The following is a 19,191-nucleotide window of genomic DNA, read 5'->3' as shown; positions in this document are numbered from 1 at the left end:
TTGTTTTAAATTTACTGAAAACTGTAGTCAAATTAACCTTCTATTCTGAAGTTGTTTACGAAACTAATTTCATCAAACGGAAAGAATGTTTGTCGCTGAATGTACTATTAGTAATGTTTCCCTCTTTCGTTCCTGTATTTTAAAAAATGTTTTCCTCTTTCGTTCCTGTATTTTAAAAAAATGTTTCCCTCTTTCGTTCCTGTATTTTAAAAAAATGTTTCCCTCTTTCGTTCCTGTATTTTAAATATGTCCTCAATTTTAATTTAATTATAATGCGAAACTTTTAATGGTCTTACGCAAATATCCACTGTTGTTAGGATTATAACACAACAGTACTTCTATTGGAAACTGACAGTAGTGACACCATGCGGTGCAAATGTAAGTTTTTGTTTTCACCTAAGTTGACGGTGATACCCTCGAGCGCTTAGCCGATAGTATAGAGATAAGAAAACATTTACTCAAAGGGAACATTCATAACGCATATAAACACATAAAATTTGGAAATTTACCATATTACTAACATTAAAAAAAAAAAAAAACTATATTATTATTCTGCTCCTCTTTAATGAGTAAATATTTTGCTTACCAGTATAGCAGTTGTTTTGTGTTATTGTGATATGTAAATTACGATGAACATGTTCCATCGTTTAATACTATACTATTCAATTGTTGTAAAAATGGTATACCTACAGTGAGGCCCGCGACGCCATTTAGTGCTCTGTGATTGGCCCGCCCACTGTTCCAAGTTGCACACCCCTGGTTTAAAGTGTTCTAAAAGGAGCTTAATTAATTAAATGACTAAATAGCTTAAAAAAAACTGGTCCACTAGATCTTAATACAAACCGAACAGTAAAGCGCACGTAATAAATGCAGGACGTGTATAGGGTGTTTCAAAACAACACCGACAACGTTTGGGAAGTGATTCCTGGTACCAAGATAAGACAAAAGTATAGATCAACCTGGGTGCACAAATGCTTCCTTTCGAAGTTATAGGCTACTGAAAACATAAAAAAAAAAAGAACTTTAAAGGCTTATAGTCCAAAACTATGGAACCTACCGTAGTCGGGTCAAGACTAGGAACTAGTATGTGCCCTATCCACATATCCAAGTTTCAAAATCGTGCGGTATTTTATTTTGGCATCAATTTTTATAGAAGTAGTTCGTGAGTACTTCAAATTAAATACTCGTAACCAAACTTCCTCTATAAAAAATGCTGCGTTAGTACCTTAGGATTCTGAAACATGTATTAAGTTCAGTTTTTCATATTTTCGGCAGCCTATAGTTCCAAAAGGAAGCACTAGTACTCCTAGGTTGGTCTATGTTTTTTGTCTTATCTTGGTGTCAGGAATAGCCTTCCAAACGTTGCTGTCGTTTTGGAACACCCTATATTATATATATATATATATATATATATATATATATATATATATATATATATATATATATATATATAATGAATGAACACAAAACAATATGAAAGGGAATAAGAAATCAATTGATAACACTGGAGAAAGCAAACTGAGATTAAAATAAATGCTCTATACATTGGTACTAGAAAAAGTATTTTAAATTATTGTTAAAATACCCTAAAAAATAAACTATTTTTAATGGAGCGATCAGAGATCAGTTGGTAAAACGAACTTTATTCAATTAGAGAATCGAACTTGTTTAATTTAGATGTGTTCAACTACAATAACAGAACACACCACAGAACTCGCTTGACGCAACAAAAAATTCGATACATATACACCGAAATAAATTATGCAGTAATAAAAAAGAATACCACATTAGTTACTGAGAAAACAACAGTAAAATTTCAGCCAAAATACAAAATATCACAAAAAAATAACAGTACGTACTTACTGCTTTAATCAAAAGCTTATAATACTTCGTAACATTTATAAATTGTGATCTCAATTAACTAGAATACATTTTGTTAAATATAATGGTGGCACGCTGCGTTTTGCTTCTGTGTATCTGGAAGACTAGTTTTACGCGGAGAGCTAATCTAATTCTCGTTGTAGGCACACTTTTCGGTTAACAACTTCGTGAAGTGATTAAGGATTTTCCTGAACTATAGAAATGCGAATTCCAGTTTAGGAAGCCCGAAATAATTACGAGGAATATCGATGTGTTGAAACTCGACATCTGGTTCGTTACAGCTCTTCATTGCCTGTAACATCAAAGGGGTTATTTATTTATTTATTTATTGGTTGTTAGGAGTTTATCGCCTGTTTTCAGCACTGAGGCTATATGAGACGTAGACTTGTAGCTTAATGTGGAATATGAACCTCACTAGCTCTCAGCAGGTATCGAACCGACGTCTCGTGCGTCTAAGACGCGAACACTAACTACGGCCTATTTAGTCATGATGGATCTTGATGTCGGACTTCCGTTTAGTACGCTACACTCCAGAGTGGGCGTTGTCTTAATCCAGACATACACAAGTTTGTAATGAAAGTAGACTACATATATTAAGCCAAAGAAAGTTTAGAAGAAAAAAAGACAAAAAGAAGGACGTCTTGTGTATACTAAGACCAGGCAATTTTAATCTGACTTTCATCACATCCACTTTTGTTCGTGGTTCATAAATAAACACAAGCGAAAAAGCTTTTCAATTTGCCTTTCTCCGGAAGCCAAATAATCAATTGGTGCTCTGGAAGAACTCCCGAAGATGGCATCTCCGTTAGAGAGTCACATCCCAATTCAATAGAAGATGATACTGATGAATATGCTTCTATACGGTTAAGGATGCTCAATCTCAATTATCTGTTACTCCACCACAGTGCACTGAAAGTTCAGTGCCTTGAGGCAGTACAGGTTTCAGAAAGAGCGAGTCATACGAACCAATGCTTCTTGGTTAATAGAGGTGACACGTGAGATGGGGAGAGGGAAAATGATGTGCTTAGAACTTCCCCCCTCCCAATGTCCTTTCGTGAGAATTCAATGCCACTGCGTCTTTCAGCAGTTGTCGGGCAAGTTCGTCCAGTCTTCTTGGTACGGCGCTAAAGTCTCTTAAACCTCGGATAGACGGCCTTGATCCATCGCTTGTCTGGTCTATGTCCAAGCAGTACACACCCTGCCAGGCCTAGCAACTCGATCACCTTGAAACAAACACATACATACATACATATACAAATCTTTCCTTATTTTACTATATACAGCACAGCATACCAAAACATACATGGTGAAAGTTGATAAAAAGGTGAACGATGCTTGAAGCGCCACTTACGAATCGTGAAGCGTCAACTAACGAGAGGTATCACTTTCATCTACTGCCAAGACGATGCCTCGCATTGAACCGAGCACGCCCAACACGTGGGTGCCCTTCCAGTCAAGTCATAAGCAGGAATTTTCAATCACAGTAGTTTATAAAGACACTAGTAATACAGGTTGCAAGCTAAATGTTAATTATCCTCTTCATAGGAAATAGTTTGCTTCCAGTTACGTTTCTCATTTTTCAACAAAACGAAAAATATAGCTTCGCAGTATCATCTTGGTATCTTTGTTACTCTATAAATCACTTCAATTTACGTTCTTTTCTAGTTTCCTGTAATATTCGTAATACGAGAAAGATATAATTAAATACGTAAACTGCTTCTGAAGCTTTTAGGTAGCTAACACGTGGTTAAAATGGTGTGCTTTTTCTGTCTATATTTCTTTCGCACAATCTAAGCTACAGCAATGTTTTATGAATGCTAAATAAGGACCTTTGGGATTTCATGACTGGGAATTCAATTTTCAGCCAAGGTAAAACTGACGTCATCATATGCCAAAGTAACAGAAATAAGCAAATGAGTTTCGTTCAATACTATGGAACAAATATGATCTAATTCCAACCTTTAAGGGTCCAATATTCTAATCAGAAGTGACAGATTTATCAGCTCCACTTGCAATAGACGGATCAGAGGGACAATGGAATTTATTCTTGGGGGCAACGTATCTGTATTAAAACATAATTTCTGGCAATTTGGGGCACTGAATCTGTACAAAAATATAATTTTTGGCAATCTGGAACACTAAATCTGTATCAAAACACAATTTTTGGCAATTTGGGGCACTGGATCTGTATCAGAACACAATTTTTTGCCAATTTCTGACTTTGTTTTATGAAAATTCGAACCAGAACCAACAGACAACTATTCCTGGGAGATACACTAAATCTATAACAAAGAAACTAGCTATTTATTACGGTCTTTTCTCTTTTGGTGATCAATATTGAAATCGTACGTGGTACTCGATTATTACTATTTCCACTTTCAATGGCGGCATTAAGTCGAGATTAAACTAATTGCTGGACGAATAAATTCGCCTCAAAAACAGTTTCACACTACCCGCTATTGCTTTTACTCCATGAGAATCAATACTGCAATCGAAGCTGAAGTAAACTTCAAGCACTTGTGATTTCAGTACAGAAATATAGAACCTGTTCATGATATGCTGAATCCGTAACAAAAAATAGTTTCTCGCTATCCTATGGACGGATATTGGTGTTCTACAAGACTTCCAATACTTATGGATAGCATAGATTGGAAGTTCATTAAAGATTTTGGGTATTCCTTTTCTCGCAATGATGCTACCAACACATTCCCACTAATGTACACGCAATCAACGCAGCACTTCACAACATATAATGTAGGGTTTCAAGGGCTCACCGTCCAGTAACATTACTTTTCAATTTCTTCTTTTTGAGGGGGGCACGGTGGCTCAGTGGTAGAGCACTTCCAGTGCGTGAGGTCCCCGGTTCGATCCCCGGCCAAGTAAGTTTATGGTGGACAGCATTGTGTTCGTACGTTTTCTCCAGGTACTCCCGTTTCCTCCCACATTCTTATTCCACTAATTTTTCGATCTTCATTCACTTGCTTTAATCTTCATCTCTCTTCCTAACAGGCATAATCGTGAGACGTTGAACTCAAAGTTTATTTAATTTCTTCTTCTTTTCGATTAAATGAGCCAGTACAAGTTCATGCTACAGAAGCAACTACGTCTGTAGCTCATCTACTGACTTGTCTGCTGAATACGAAATCCGGAACGAAGAGTTCAGAGCTAGCAATCTTACACTTTCTTATCACATATTAGAAACGCAACTGTACAATTTTTCTTATCCTGTAACCTTTCAAGATTCATCCACAATTGACTTAAATATTAAAATAAATAAATAAGTTTCACATTTCAATTTTGGAAGTAGCTAAATTTGAATTTTATACCGTATTTTTTTTATAAAATCGATTCCAGGTGCACTGATTTTAAACCCGTACTCTAATTTACTTAAACAGACGGATGCAACACTTGTACAGCCTACTGCTGCGTAAATCAATAAAATAAAATGAAATTCCTTTAATATCCACTATTATGTCCTGAAGCTGAAAAAGTGAATGTAAATAAATCATGGAAAATGAAAGAAACAAGAGGAGATATGGAACAATGAGAAAACTTACAAACGTGGTTATCAGTGTCTACTAATAAATAGCATGTCTAAATCGAACCATCAGGTGTGGATGCTTGTGGTTCTGTATGTAAATTAATAGCCCTTCCAAGTCCTTATATGAAAGCAACTATTTACCTCGTTTAAATATATTAAAGATGCCATATATACTGCTCATAATGTTACGTATATATTGAAATAAAATTTTTTCTTGTGTGGAACGTGGTCATTATTTCTTTATGACCTACTTCAATGAGCTATTAGGACGACACGCGGGTATCGCAAAAGACCTGAAGACTTCTAGTTTTTATATTGCTGCGTGGGTTTCTTCGTATCAGCGCCCACGCGAAGGATTTCACTCGAACAATAACAACGCCTTCTCAAAAGTCTTTTTCCTCCTTTTTGTTCTAAAGAGCTTCTCTCAAGAGTAAACAAAGAGTGGTGCCATCTTTTATATCTTAAAGGACAAAAAAGTTAACAAGTCTCTATTTGAGGAGGGAAATCGATACACCACAATATAACGATTTCCCAAAAATTTCACATTATTATTATTATTATTAATAATTTGGTCGTAATCATATAAAAATCAAAACCTTCAATAACTACGAATAACGAAAACAGCAACAGTAACAAGCAGTGTAGAAAGATGTCAGGTGCCGAATCCCACCATTCAAAAATAGTTTGCCCTCTAAAGAATGTTGAAAGATTTCGTAAAGATGTAACGCACAATTTTAACATGGAAGCGATCGATTGGTAGACGATCTTTACAACAAATACTGCATTGTGATGTCAGCCTTTGTCCGTGCAAAATTCAAACCTTGGCAAGAACTAGCTCATGAAAAGTACAACCGCTCCAGTTATCTGACATGACTCTGCCTGTGTAACCCTAGTGAATTTAAGTTTGCATTGTGTTACGTATTTTCATAAATAAATATTTTGCTTATTTACAAACTTTTATTTATAAGAAGGTTAAGAAAAGTTCATTGCGTTCAAAAGAGGTTTCATGTATCACTGTTTTTGAAATGAAATGAAATCTGTAAGTTTTACGTCCCACGGTTATGCCGGTTAGGCTAAAGGAGACGGTGATAATGAGAGATGAGTGAAATGGTGGAATGAAGAAAGTGGGAGGAAACGGGAGAACCCCGAGAAAACCCACGAGCACGGTGTTTGTCCACCACAAAGCACTGTTTTTGAATTGAATTACAATTTCGACCTGAATGAAGAAAATGACACGAACCCTTCTCAACGCTGGAGACATTTAACCTGTTTAAACTGCAGAATGAGTACTGTTAACTGTATTAAATAATCCTGTTTCTTTTTTACATGTATGCGGAAACGTTAAAATGAAGATGTTTTATTACCATTTTTCTGAGTACTTCTTTTATTAGTCAATAAAAAGCTGTCATCAAGACATATTTCAGTGTTAAGAAATACTGATGGAAATCAATTTAATACCTCCTAAATAATTAACTCGATCAAATGCACTATTTTTACACAGAAAAAAAAAAACAGAAACATTGTTATTCGAGTTTTGTAATATTCTGAAAAACGTGAAAAAGAGGATGCCGAAATGATATATAAATCTGCGATGTAAGTTTCTTTCCTAACAAAAAACTTTGGAGGAGGGGGAGGCATGGTAACTCAGTGGTGGAGCGCTCACCTCTGGTGAAAGAGTTTAAGAAATAATTGCTTTTAGTTTAACGTCTCGCGATTATGATCCTTTTAAAATAAATTAGACAAATGATTAACGACAGTGAATGGTTATCAAATTAAATTTTATGCGTTCTCCCACTGGGACCACGTGCACCAAAGGCGCACGCGCTATCCAATAGACCACTACACGAGGGGTTTGAGTTTCGATCCCCGACCACACAAGCTTGTAATGGTCAACATCGTGTTAGTAGGTTTTCATAGTTTTCTTTCACCCGATTCTTTTAAAATCATTCCCCTTCTTTGATCATCCGCCTCCTGTAGCCTGAAGGGCATTACTATGGGGCATAAAACCAGAAATATAATTTAATTTGAGTAGCTTTTTTCATTATGATTTCTTTATTCAGCAACCAACTTAGGTTTCCTGCTGTTACTTGTGAGTCTTGCGTTTAATCCGGAGGTGGTTATCTTGTGGTTATAAACTTGACATGGCCTTCCTTGCATGCATGCTTGTTATGCAACTCAACAACACACACGTGTTATTTGGGTTGCCTAACGAATATCCATCAGAACCTGTAAACTATCCATCTGGTAACTTGACTTTCTTGGGTTATTTAAATTCGAACTTTAAGGGGGGGGGGGGATCTAAACATTACGATAGTCATTCACAGGGTTTCACTGTATGCCTTCTTTGTCTCTCAGATGCAGATAACCCAACATAAATATTAATATCGATGCTTCAATTTGTTTTAATAAAAAGTCATTGCACCTTCTTAGAACCATCTATTTCCCATGAAATCACTGTTCTCCATATTCTGAGAGATATGCCCATACTTTCCTCTATATCTGAAGTAGTACATTAGGGTGCAGCGTTTTACCACTTTTTTTCTTGGAACGAAATATAATACAGTGGACTCTTTTTAATTCGAAGTTCATGGGGACAAGAAAAAACCTCGAATTATCCAACAACATTAATTTTCACATATATAACAACAAACAAACTAAAGTACTGTAAATCAAAAACATATTCATATGGTGTAGACTTTCCCCAAAAATCAGCTTATTATTTGCGTGATCGAATACTGCAAACAAACAAACGATATGACTCCACATAATTCAAATTACGTATACTATGGAAAATATATTTACGTACAACACTACAACATACAGTGAATAGCCCAAACAATTAAACACCAGTATCAATTTGAATATTCTGTTCTCACTTTTAAGAAGTCATAAATCTCATTTGCTTAAATTTGATGGTTTTTGTACGGTTAATAAATCTTTAATTCCATGTATTGCGTGGAATACGATATTAATACCCTTTGGTTGATTTTATCAATAATTCATCTTAAATTTTCAACCAATCCTGAAACAAGATGAGATTGGCACACGTCGTCTATCTTTACTCCTTCCCCAATGCACCATCATCTTTATCAGTACATAGATTTTGTATTAATCTTCCCTGTGGCTGCATCTGGATAACTGAAAACACGTTGAAACTGTATTTCTCTGTTTTCATCTGTCCAACATTAAAAATCTTGAACTGTATTTACTTCGAATTATCCAAAACATACGTTCAAAAGTTCGAATTATCCACGATTTTTCACTATTGTTTTCAATGCAGTTTTCAAGGAGAATGAACTTCTGTTCGAATTATCCAAGTTCGAATTAACGAGACTCCACTGTACCTGGCAAAAGTGGCCCACCCACATGGACATTACAGGTATATTTTTTTTTTTTTCAAATCAGATAATATCTTCTATGAGAACTATTGCCTCAAAATTTAAAATTTAACACAAAATTACAAAAAAATATCAAATTTTAGTTACGTTAAAGTAAACATATTTTTTTTGTTCAATACATGTCAGTTGCTATGAAAACTGACATTCAAGTATAAAAATGCCAGTTATATTCCCTTGGGGGGGGGGGCGCCCTCGGTGGGGCAAATTCAGTACAGTTAAGCGGTTGTGCAGCTCCTTGCTCACCTGGTCAAGCGACCCAGTGAAGGTGATTGCACCTAGGACTCCTCGGCCAGCCCTACCCAACCAAACAACCATATGTAGGGCCAGATAAACTGATCCAATTCGTCACTGTCATGAAGAATTGTCACAAATTGGGACTTTGATTGAAATTTAGACACAGTTTGTCTATAAAGTTAAGGTTGACCTGATCATCCCGTATCTAGCATTACTGCCACATACTCGGGAGGCAGCTTCAGTGACTAATTTCACTATCCGTTCTACTACCATCATGTGGCACGGATAGACGTTGAAGAACCATTCTGGCACATTGTTGTCAGAAAGTGAAAGTTTGTTCATGAGCTGTTTGCTTGATACCGTCCTTAGAACTGGTGGTACACTTATGAAACATCAGTGCTTTCCCAAAAGATCATTTCACTGTAATATTTTGTCTCAAAATTCAGTCTGGGAATGATGTTATTTCTAATGGAGTTATGAAGATTCCCTGTTTCGTCTTCTCGAACACTAAGAATCGTAAGCACAGCAAGTCGACCATCAGTCATCATGGCGAGAAGAACATTTTCTGGGAGTGCGAAGAATGCATTCGCCTGAATGGATGAACGGATTACAGCCTGGTATTCCTTGGTAAGTATCTAGACCTATGAATGGTCTCAAAGACGCGACGAGGACCATCAGCAATGGAAGACTGTGTTCTGACACGGTATTGCATAACCACATAAGACAGTAAGTATGAATGTCACAATTTCTATTAATTCCTTGGTAGGTTTCTTTGCTGCAATATACGATGTTAAAATTCTGTTTGCAGTAGTCAACCAGCGAGCTTTGTTTAGTTTGTCAGGGATCACAGAAGCAAGCTCTTCCGGGCATACTCTGGAGTCAATGGCTTGAGATATCTGGAACAAGTCTTTACTGAATTTTCTGAGCTCTTCTGGACTATGATGAGGTAAATCACGTTTTACTGGTTTGGAGTTTTTTACTATCAGAAAGTTTTGAAACCATGGGACCTGTGTAAGAATAGGGGCTTGAATAAGCGCCATCAATATGCGTGAAGAGAGCTCGGAACAGCAGTTCATTAAAATGCAAGAGACAAATAGCCCATTACATAGGTTTTCCTGTTAGTTCCTCTAATTTTCGAAGAATACCTCCCTTCCAACCAGTGTTAGTGTTTGTTCCATCACACCCAAGAACCTCAAATTCATCAAAGCCACCTTTGAGTTGGTTCATGATGTACTCGAAAATAGCCGTAGTCTTGTCAAGTGCAGAGCCAGAGAATGGTGTCATGTAACCAACGTATTAAGAGTTAGGTTCAGCCACAAGAGATAAGTTATCTTCTCTAGCGATGCCTGTGTGTATTTTAGTGTCATCCTTTCGACCATCAAAGTATAGGCTTTTAATGGGATCATCATTTCTAGGACTTTCTTTTAAATTCCGAGAAACTTTAAGTTTCGCACGCCTTATTTTGCTCATGTCCACAATTAAAGCAGATGAAAAGTCGCTAGATTGTTGAGAAGTTATAGTTCCAACCTTTAAAGCTGCCTGAAGCACAGTTATGTTATATGTGCCGCAGCCCTCTCGCTTACATAGTATCTCTGAGTAATCATAACAGTTTGTCAAATCTACGAGGGTCGTTCCGAAAGTAATGCCTATCTTTTTTTTAAAAATGGAAACTAATGGGGATACAGAAATAACAACAGCACAGCTAAACAGAGCAATATTTCAGCTACAAACTGTCATTTTTCCACATAGTTCCCATTCGTTATGCACTTTTGCCAACGATGAGCCAGAGCCTGCATGCCGCGCTTGTAAAAATCGGCATTCCATGAACTGTCTTTTGGATTCCAGCTCGTAGTGATGACACCACCTCTCATCTCCAGTGACGATGCTATCCAGAAAATTGTCACGTTCAGTTTCGCATCGGTCCATTGGAACCGAAGGAAAAGGCAAGGACGAAAACAGTTGTAAAAACGCTTAATTGTACTGAATTTGCCCCCTTTTCTGGTCCAAGAGGAAGCACCCCTATCCCACCACAGGGGCATATAACTGGCATTTTGAGACTTCAATGTCAGTTTTCATAGCATCTAGCATGTATAAACCTAAAAGTATGAAAATAATGAACAATTTGGTATTTTATTTTATTTATTTATTTATTTTTTTTTTTTTTGTAATTTTCAGTGAAATTTGGAAACTTTGAGACAATAGTTGTCTCAGAAGATATTATCCGAATTGAAGAAAAATCTATACACGTAATGTCCATGTAGATGGGCCACTTTTGCGAGGTATTACATTTCGTTCCGAAAAAAAAAAAAAAAGTGGCAAAACGACCCACCCTAGTAGTACATCTCTTTAATTTCAACCTATTTCCCTGTTTTCATTTCAACGACTTAAAAAGGAAGAAAAAGCAAACAATATTAAATCCCATCGTCAGTTCCCGGACGATGAACAATAACCACTCGTTAATTAAGTACGTAGCTTCGACACTATTACCTACTCTATTGCATTTTTTATTATTTAAAAAAAGCTAAATATCGTTCCCATGTTTCTGAAGCTGCAGCATCATGCTGTAGCTCGCCCAGGGACTGACCTACTTGGGCCGCCAGTTGGTGAACCACCCGGGGGATGAGCTGCAATTTCCAGAAGTTTCGCCCGAATTTCCACTGGTTGCTAGGCAACAGCATCAGCGGTTTGTTCTCTGCGACGGAACGACCAGCCCACTCATCTCATTTCTCTCTCGAACAAAATGACAAGAATACGCGAACAAATAAAACAAACGCTGTTCGTAGCTCGGACAACTGCCGGTGAGGAGGAACATATATATGGAGGGATGTACCATTAAAAAAAAAAAAAAATCATCTTTATCAGCTGAATATTCAAACAAACTTTTTATGAAGGGTATAACAAACACAGGGGATTGGCCAAAAGCACAATATCGATCAGACCGCTTCCTTTAACATGACCTGTCACAGCATCTCAAGGTCGAATACATAAAGAGTCCACGTAGGAGCAAGACAAGTTCAAACAAATTCAAGAGAAAGACAAACACATTAAAAAAAAAAAAAAAATCTGTATTTCCCTTGTTTCCGTATTAATGAACGTTGTCTTTTCCACAAAGTTTCAAACTACGATTTCAACAAATCTTCCTTCTGTCCGTATATCTATTTTGACTTTTGGAACAGTGATTCAACAACCTTATCAAGCTGTCCATGAAGGAAAAGATGAAATAACCAAAACAATGCATGCCAACTCCTGCCATGTTTCAATGATCATGTTGTATTGAAAATGTTTTAAAATCTTACAGGATAATTGTAATTATAACTTTATAACTGTCATCACATTTAGTGTTCAAGTATCTAAATTTTAAATCGGAAAATTATTTTCTTTTTCTAAAATAAAGAACAGAAATTTCTTTAATATGAAATCTATTAAAGGTGTGATAAACATTTACGAAACTGGTGTTCTAATTTCAAACTGAACTTAACACGCTTACCACGCTAACACTTTCGCGTACCTTAAATGTGGGAAATCTTTCCCTTACCATTACGTACCAGAGCCAACAAAAACTTCACTCACAATAAATAATCTGTCCACCGGTGGTTTTAGCAGTTCAAAATGTCGCCATTAAATTTTGTGGATGAAAGCTGACATGGCTTGTTTCCGTTCCGTGACTCCATACGCAATACGAGTCGAGTTTAAGGAACGGTACTAGTTAACGGCATCACCCTGTTTATATATATATATACACACGAAAAGCTTTCGTTCATCGATATTCAGAACTAGCCAGTCACTCTATTTGGATTCATAATAATGGATATTTCAATACTTAGGCTTCTAATAAAGATTTTATAGAAAGAAAATACATTCCCGTTTAATGTAGTTCTTCGCTCTGTACGCCTATGAGACTACTTAAAAACATGCTAACTACTATTTTCAGAACATATCCGGACACGCAAGGAACAAAACCAAATAAAAACATTAACAGAACAATTCTGAATCCAATCAATTCTTAAATACCAAATTATATTCACTCGCTGAACAATTGCAAAATGAGAGAAAGGAAATGCATTTTTAAAAATTATTTCCTTACAAAAAAATCAAGGCACATATTTTCTGCATATCTATTATTGCCTATCCGTATGTAAAGCAGCAAGGTTTAACATTTGAGTTGAGTTGAGTTGATTTTAGTTTAGCGTCCCTTTCAGCAGCGAGGCTATATAAGACGTGGACCTACTGATTAACGTGGAATCCGAACCACATGAGCTCCCGCCGGGAATCGAACCCGGGTCTCCCACGCCAAAGGCGCGTACGCTAACCGCTTAGCCACGAGGGAGCTCGGTTTAACATTTGAGTAGATAAACACGCCAGTCTTGTGTCCAGTTCCTGTAGAAATGGATACGGCACTCCAACATTACATTATATTGAACATGATATTCCAGCACTTAAAATAAGGCTGAAACTGATGTTTTGGAATAACTAAAGCTCAGAAGCTAATTTCAATTTACAAACAGACGGCAAAATATGACGTTAAGTTTTCGCTCAGGTTCTGGACATTTTTCAGTCTTAATAATTCGTTTCCCCCATGAATTACAGAGAATACTATAAAACTATCTTCTGGTAACGTTCGTAATTATAGCACAACTCTATATTGAAATGTAACTTTAAAATGTTCTGTAATTTTGAACCATAAAACTTACTTCTGCTCTTTAAAGGTGATATGTCAAAAGAATTCTACTGTGTATTTCACAGCAACTAGCAGGACTTTTAATAACATGTTAGTTAACACGGATTTTTTTTCGTACAGCACAGAACTTACTCAATATTACGACGGTTCTTATTTTTCGACTTTCAACCTTTTTTGAATCTCACTCCCAAAATGGTTTCATATCAAACCAAAGAAATTCATGATTAAAAATAGATCAATTGAATAATATTAAATAATGTCCCAAGTGGCCTTAAAATTTTGAATGCATTTACAGTACACAACGTGAGCAAAGGCACATTGTAAGTTTGGAACGTTTAGAAGGAATGACACCCTATCTTAGATAAGGGTAATAAAGACGGAGCAGCATCTATTACTCTATACCAGCGTTTCCCAACCGGTGTGCCGCGGCACACTGGTGCGCCGCGAATGGGCCGCTGGTGTGCCGCGAGGAAATCGAAAGAAATTATTAATTCTATAGGAACCAAATTCCAAGATATAGGTAAAAATGTATATTTGTATTTCACTTTACTATGAACCTCTACTCTACTATAAATCTACAATTTTAAGTTTCATTTTTAATGTTGAAAAACGTTTTTTATCATTGTCATGACCATTATTGCTTCTTTATTGTTGCATACTATTTCATAACTTGAAATTTCAACATATCATTCAATAAATTCAACAAAGCAAACATGCATACAAATTACATACATTTGTGTTTTAAAAGTATTGGAGATTTGTTTATTTGTTCGTTATTTACTGATCTTCTCTTTTAGTGAAAGGTTAGATACAGTTTTCGAAAGAGAAAGTGGATTTTTAAAAACCCGAGTCCTATATTTCATTGCAATTGTTTTCTATTTTAAAATTAGAATGAAAAATAAGCATAATGATTTACCACGGGGAAAAAAACAGTGTTCGAGCTTTCTTCTCTGTGAGAAGGAGATCAGTAATCACAGAAAAAACACCACGGTATTTTATATTTAGAAATAATAATAGTAATAATTATATATATATATATATATATATATATATATATATATATATAATATGGGTGTGCCGCGAGAATTCAAGTTACACCTGTAGTGTGCCGCAACTTGAAAAAGGTTGGGAAACGCTGCTCTATACGAACGTCATGGCGGCCAACTAGAAGTCTGCCATATTGGACACAGGCCCAAAATTCTTAATAGAAAAGGAGTAATGTGAGATATAGTTTTGGGGTTGCTTTTAACAACAAATACACATCTGATTAATTCCAAGATAATCATTTAATAGTTATTACATTCATAATATCTGGTTATTAACTTACAATCGTCTTTTCAAACTTACAAGATACCTTTGCCTCATATTGTATACTGCAAATGCATTCAAAACTTGAGGTCGCTTGGGACACCATTTAATATTATTCAATTCAGCTAATTTTTCTCATGGATTACTGGAGAGTAAGACTCAAAAAATAAGAACCTTAATATTTCATATTATATATATATAATTCGAAGCAAGATCTCACTAATTTAAAATGCTGTGTTGCACGATATGAAAACAGAGTACTTTTAGATCTTCCGTTAAAAAAACATTCCCAACTTTCATGTCTTGCTTTAAAAAATCACGGATAAAGTAACTGATTATGAATGTGTTACTAAAATTTTAGACATATGACCATATAAATACAGGCAATGGATAATATAGATGGTCAGGCATGATGGAGATTAATGCAAAGTGAGTTTTGGGGTGATACTGCATGTTGAACCACAGCCAAGAATTATTTTCGTAATTTAATATGGAAATAATTGAGATCCAGGATGTATATATGGTCAGATAATTGTTAAGGGCTGTAGTGTATAGTTAAGACGTACTGGAATATCTGTACTCATGTGGTTGTAAGAATAAAATGTTTATTGAAGTCTTACCAATGACCTACTTTTTTAAGTTTAAACTAGGGAATGTCGATAAACTTTAAATTACTCGCAAATAAGCGACAATTTAGTTACACGGACTCTTCGCATTTTATTAAATAATACATTTTGGTTAAGTTCGACGAAATATATAATTTTTGTGGAAACGAAATTTGATGAAAAATGGTCTCACTCATAAGGGTGCAGTTTATACATTCGTTGCGACACAAGCAGATGTTTATTGATTACTTCACAGGAGGCGGAGGCACACAACAGCTGTGCTGGTAGAAGCAAAACTCAAGTGATGTCCTAGGTTACGGTAGCGAAGCGTGAGTGCTCAACTAAAGAATTTACCTAGAAACCGCTCCCGCAGGAGCACTGATATCCTTCTCGGTATTTGTTTACTTTTTTTGTTTCTCTTACGTAGGGAGAATTTTCGAGCTACCTACTACCTGAGATACTGTAACATGCGTACCACCAATACTAGTCAACAACGAGAAGGGAGCGAAAAAAAAAAAGACAATGATTGTAACAATACCAATAAGGAAACGTTTTTTAATAACACAAATCTCTCTGTTTGACTTCTTTCTTAGCAAACAATTCACGAAAGTTTTGATAATTAGACTTCATGTATGTCTAATTTTCTGGGAACTGATGATACAATATTACTTATTCTAAAAACCATGTTCCTGGTTGCCAAAGATCGTAAAAGGACTGTAATTTACTTGCTAAATTTGCTTTTGCAATTATTTTTAAAGATGCCTAAGTTTGAGGAAGATCGAGGCTCATTATAGATTCGATCTGGCCAGTCAATTATTCTTCTTTCTCTCCAATTTTCAAGGGGTGAGGGGTATCGTTCGAAACTACGCCGTTAATATAGAATATTTAACCCGGAAACAGCTAAAATTAAACTCGGAAAACCTTCAAACTTTTAAGGAAAATTTGTTTCCTCGCAAAGGGACAAAATAAAAACGGCATCTATCTCCCACTATTCTGCACACAATTCCTTCTCGTTGGTCTCATAGCTAGCACGAGTGTCTTCAATGCACGAGATCCTAGTTTCAATTCCGGGAGGAAAAGCATATTGAGAGCACTACAGTGGTTCAGAATCTACTTTAAACTACAGAACCCCAAAATACGTGTCGTCTCGCATCACCTCGTTGCTGATAATGAATGTAAATACATCTTAACAATTACATATTCTACACAAAGATTTCGACTATGCAGAGAGCTGAAAATGAAATCTTTAAGCTTTGCGTCCCACGGTTATGCCAGCTAAGCTAAAGGAGACGGTGATGGTGAGAAATTAATGGAATGGTGGAATGAAGAAAGTGGGAGGAAACGGAAGAACCCCGAGAAAACTCACCACATGGTGTTTGTCCTCCACAAAGCTCACTTGGCAAGAGCTGGGATCGAACAAATGACCCTATATACTAAAGATGAACACTACCACTGAACCACCGCGGCCCATACTATATGCACAGAGTTATTTGAAAATATTTAGGTTTCAGCTGAGAAAAATGCAAACCTGGAACTGAGAAAACGGGACGCAGGAAACTTACCACTTTGCATCAATTGATTAATTAATTAGTTACGAGTTACTCAGCTCCGACGCTATGTAAGACGGAACCTATGTAGAGGGTGTTTCAAAACCGCACCGACAACATTTAGGAGGTGATTTTTGACAAAGATAAAACTAAACGTACAGGTTAACTTGGGCGTGGAATTGTTTCCATACGGCAATATGGTCAGTCGAAAATTTGTCGAAAAAAAAATATGCGAAAATTCATAACTAGAAAATAAATGTCGGATCGAAGTCGGGTGAATGGAAATGGGAATCAACAAACATGTCAACTCACCGTGAAGGATTGTGGGAATTCAATAGTGCATTACTTTAGGAATGTAAACACCCCAAGGATACATTCTACATTTTTTTTTTTTAAAGAGAGAAATTAAAAGTGGTGCATTGTTTGTAACTATACGACATTCTCCTTATATTAAGTTCTAACGGCTTCTTCTAATTTGAACGATGTTCTATGATACTTGCTAATCGAAATATTGCATACATCATGAGTTCTCAAGTTCCTTTAGGGGCTCGTGTTTCCGCCGCCCCTGCACCACATCCAATTGTGCATTAATGATATCTACGACTAAAAATAATTTACATTTTCTTCCACTACCGGACAAGTTGTTCTCGAGTAATAGCTGTTTTTGCATTTTTTGGATAAATTTTTTGCTGGTCACAGTTGCGGAAGGAAGCATTTCTACACCCAGGTTGATTTATACTTTTTGCCTTACCTTGGTGTAGGGAATCACCTATTAAACGTTGTCGGTGTTGTTTTGAACCTATATACTTTCAATCAAATATTGATGCATGCCCCTACGGCGAACTTCAGAAAGGCTTTACTCATATTAAATGCATCTCCAAAGGGAGTGTATGCCTAGAAGACAACAATACTTTTAGCATAGATGGCTTCGTGTGGTTGTTTACTTCACATTATCAAAACTGAGCCGGGAATCGAACACGGAACAAGTGCACCAAAGTTTTTCGTAGATTTAAATTGATGTTTACAGCCTTGTAGTTGTGTTTAATTTGTTTACAGTGAATAATAATAACGCTTTTCCCTGGACACAGCATATGAATAAATTAAACTAGATAGTAAAATACTAAGTGGGTTACCAGACTTTCGCATTGGCGGTTATGCTGAAGATTTAGAACTTCAAATGAGTGATCCCTGATTACATTAACGAAGCATTCGTGTTATTGGGTCATAGCGTTGGGTGTAGAACGAAGCAAAGCAGACATATCTTTTCTCATTTTTTATTGTTCCCTTGGCAACGTGAAAGTGGAAAAAAAATTTTCTTTTTAACGCGAAATTAATAATGCTTTCCACTCTCAGTAATACTTAGTAAGCCTTTCTCGTTACTTTCATCTTAACAACAGATTCAAATTGAAAGGATAACAAGGAACGAAGAAAATAAATGGTTTAAAATCTTCTTCTAAAATGTATTTATTTTTGAACTTACAACGCGCTCTGGTTTTTTGTTTTTTTTTTTCTTTTTTAAAACAAAAGGGAGATTTTCAAACGTATATTGTTAACCGTGTCAAAACAGGGTTTTTTTGCAGTCGGTTCTACTATATTACGGAAAGACCATCAAAATAATTTCTACGGCATTCATATTTAATAATAATAATAATAATAATAATAATAATAATAATAATAATAATATTAATAATAATAATAATAATAATAATAATTGGATAGTCCAGAAACCGAAAGTAAAACGAAGTAGATTCTAGTATGTACTTACAGCTCGACACGATGGTCTAACGGGTATATGTTAAAAATATATTGTATATAATATAATGCATGTAAGTTTAAAACATGGTTTTGAATCTTCGTGATGTTCTGCAATCTATAAGGATTAGAAAAGGCAGCATAATATACAGATTTTTCTGCTTAAGGCTTGGTAGTCTCTAAATATGTCAGCAGTGAATAGGTTAAAAGTGGGAATTCAACTACTACTGAGGCAGCATCCCTCACC

At 35.9% G+C, this 19,191-nt stretch overlaps 1 protein-coding gene across 7 annotated transcripts in view; it reads right to left on the bottom strand.

The window, feature by feature from the left end:
- The window catches only part of ash1 (histone-lysine N-methyltransferase ash1), a 261,636-nt gene that overhangs the window by 78,068 nt on the left and 164,377 nt on the right, over nt 1-19,191 (bottom strand). The window lies entirely within an intron of this gene.

The sequence above is a fragment of the Thermobia domestica genome, chromosome 12, assembly GCF_964235325.1.
Source record: "Thermobia domestica chromosome 12, izTheDome1.hap1.1, whole genome shotgun sequence".
Lineage (NCBI taxonomy): Eukaryota > Metazoa > Arthropoda > Insecta > Zygentoma > Lepismatidae > Thermobia > Thermobia domestica.
This window is presented reverse-complemented; position numbering and strand designations above follow the sequence as displayed.